This window comes from Ruditapes philippinarum, unplaced genomic scaffold (genome assembly GCF_026571515.1).
Source record: "Ruditapes philippinarum isolate M1 unplaced genomic scaffold, ASM2657151v2 ctg18966_1_1_1_1, whole genome shotgun sequence".
NCBI lineage: Eukaryota > Metazoa > Mollusca > Bivalvia > Venerida > Veneridae > Ruditapes > Ruditapes philippinarum.
Window position 1 is genome coordinate 3,574 of NW_026854036.1, and position 3,199 is coordinate 6,772.

Sequence of the window (3,199 nt, forward strand, 5' to 3'; positions counted from 1 at the left end):
AATGAACATATCAAGTCAAAGTAATTAGTTTTTAAAGTAAATTAAAAGTAAACATTTAAAGATAATAAAATTTATTTACTATATAGAATTTTACAGGCTCATGTACAAAAGGTCAATCCCTATTTAAATATAGGGGGCCCATTCCAAAACATAAAATATAACATTATACAGATATTAGAAATTTTTTGGGATCTTATATATGATACTGCCCAAGTTTATTTCAAATTCCTGTATATTTTCTCACCTATTGTATTTTCATTGCAATTTCATGTGTGTTGTATAATTGTATTGGTGTCGTATTTTGAGCCGAAGGTCTATGTTAACAAGAATAAACTATTTTTAAATGTCCTCCTCGCAGTATACGCATCTGACAGGTTCTCTCTCAAAATTAATGGCACTACTTATAGCATCAACAGTATCATTTCTTTCAAAAAATTACGCTTGTAAATAAATTCAGCCTCTCTGCAAATTTGTACTTTACTGTAATTGTAATTAATATTCTTCTTTTTTTCAGTGTTAATTTTATCATGAACGCCGCAACACGTGTTTGTGTAGCAGTGACTGTGCTTTGTCTGCTCGGTAAGAAATTATTTTCGTTGTTAACACAATTTTTCGGTACTTAAAGCTGCATACCTCCAGATGAGCTAAATATTTTAAGGGAATCATTCTTGACTACGAGTAAGATGTTAAGAAAAGTAAAAAGTTTCAAGATCCATGTAATAATTCTCATGTTATGTGCGATTAATGACTGGATTTCAGTATTTATCACTATATGCATGCTAAATGCAGGTACTGTATTTATCACCTATTTCTACTGCGTTAAGTACTAACGCAATAAATAATATTTTCGCTTATTTTGGTAGTTTATGTGGATTGTAAGTACTGTTTGCAATGAGTAAATTACTTTAATATTTGATTCACAATATTTTACTTTTAAATACATTTTAAAGGTTTTCATGAATATTATCATGAATCTGGAGGCATGCAGCTTTAACAATAAATGAGAGATAGTGTAGTGCACAAGACTTTTTGGCAAGTAACGGACCGCGTTAACAGTCATAACTTAACACACGTCTGAAATCGCACACCTGAAATGAATATATATGATTATGAAATTAATAAATGAATTTATTTAATAAATAAATAAACAAACAAACAAACGAATAAAATAATTTATTTTCATCGAGTGATATGAACTATATGATAATTTTCATATCACAGTTGGAAAATAAATCCTATATTTATATATTTACAAAACTTTATTTTTCTTTTTATTACATACATTTGTACATTTTCTCCTTATTTTTGACATAACAATACGAAAGATTACTTTAATTTTGTCTTTTGACTAAATTAAGAAGAAAGTAGTCCAGCAAGACATCACTAAAAATACGTTTAAATCATTATTGGTGTCATTTCAGCACAAGCTGCCGACACTGAAGACCAGAGCGCCAGACCGAAAGACAACTTTGATGTGATGCACCATTCTTCACATCCATCTTGGAGAGACCAGGTTAGTCTATATTAAACACTGTTTATGTAATGCATAATGCTTAGAACTTTTGTTAATTTCTTAAATTTTTTCTTTTTTCTTCAGAACTCCGTCGAGAGTACATGTAGTTTGATTTAGTTTGTAAACGCATTGGGTTTCTTTCATCAATGCTATGTACGTCCGTCCAGTCAGCGACATCAGAAATTGCTGCACTTTTATTAAATTATCTCAAATGAAAATGTACCAAAGAATCGATGTTGACGGGGAGAATATTGTATACAAACAGGGCTACTTTGAGTTATAAGAATTTACCCACGAACGTGTCTAGCTGCTTTAACTTGTGTTCAAATGTTAGGACAATTTATTTCTTTTGATTTCAGATTATGGTGTCTGCCGGAAGTGACGTCCCAAACTTATTTTTTAAAAGGGACTTTTTCCCTTTCCCCCGTTTTTGCAAAAGGCACATGTTCCCCCTTCCGTATTTACTGGGTTTTTGGCCCCCAAAATTTTAAAAAGGGTTTTTTATTTTTTAAAATTTAATAAATACATTAAACAAAGTAAAAGTTCAAATTCGGTTTATTGTCCACCGATCTTTAACAAATTTGCGGGAACCCTTTTTGAAGTCGAGCGAACAAAATTTGACTGTAGTAATTGTTTGGCCCAAAGAGAAAACCCTTTTTTGTATTTTCAAGTTTTAAATAATTTTAAGCAATTTTGGGCCTGTGACAACCGACGAATATTTGACAATTCGAAATTTCCCCTTTTTCCATCACATCTAAATTCTTAATCTTTTCAAAAAGCCATATTAAAAGAGAGGCCCGCTAATCTGGGAAATTTTTTTTTTCTTTCCAAAAAAAGGGCAAAAAAAAAGTTTTTTAAAAACAAAATACCGAATTAACGTTGGGTTCATGTGTTTCATTCATCAATTGCATGTTCCTTGTCCAGTTTTTGTTCAGTTTGCATTGGTGAACAAGATTTGATGTGGGGCTTACCGTTTTAATGTAACGACGGTTCAACAGGAGATGTTCCCTACGCTAAACGCATTATATAACTAACTATTTATAACTATTTACTTTGTCATGTGATGGAAGTTTGTTAAATTCATTTTCATGTTCGTAACTCGTAGATTAAATCTGTAAAATAGTCGTGGATTGTATCGTACCAGTGATCATTTCGCTCTATACACCGACGTCCGTTAAAGTTACCCTGTAAGATGTGACTGATCCAATAACAGTGTCAGTTAGTCAAAATGTTGTTTTTTTTATGGCATTATGACGAAATCAGTAATTAAACATGTATAGTTTTGCTTGGAAATTTCTTAATATCGCAAGGACAGGACATAAACAGTAATCAATCGCAAGGACAGGACATAAACAGTAATCAGAACACGGCGGCACACTACCCGAAATCCTTAAATCGGTTTAAAGCAGCATGCGCACAGATGAGCCAAAATAGTTTAAGAAAATCAAACTTGAGGAAAATGCACCAAACTTTGGAGAAAAGATAAAAGATTCAAGATTCAAGTAACAATGTACATGATATGTGCGCTTTATGACTGATTGTGCAGTTTTTATCGCCGTATTTCTCCTGCGTGAGCCCCAGTCACATTAGAGCTTACGACCAGTGAAGACCAGTTCACGATCACCAGTGACCTCTGGTCGCGGACAATCTTTAAAACGTCTTGCGACGGTCATCGGTGATCTTTGA

The 3,199-nt window shown here is 32.6% G+C and overlaps 1 long non-coding RNA gene across 1 annotated transcript; it reads left to right on the forward strand.

Annotated features, from left to right (window-relative positions):
- Positions 1-501: 501 nt before the first annotated feature.
- Positions 502-1,899, forward strand: LOC132738744 (uncharacterized). Its single transcript, XR_009626915.1, has 3 exons — positions 502-579; positions 1,422-1,513; positions 1,873-1,899. It is a non-coding gene; the product is annotated as an uncharacterized LOC132738744 (long non-coding RNA).
- The last annotated feature ends 1,300 nt before the right edge of the window (positions 1,900-3,199 follow it).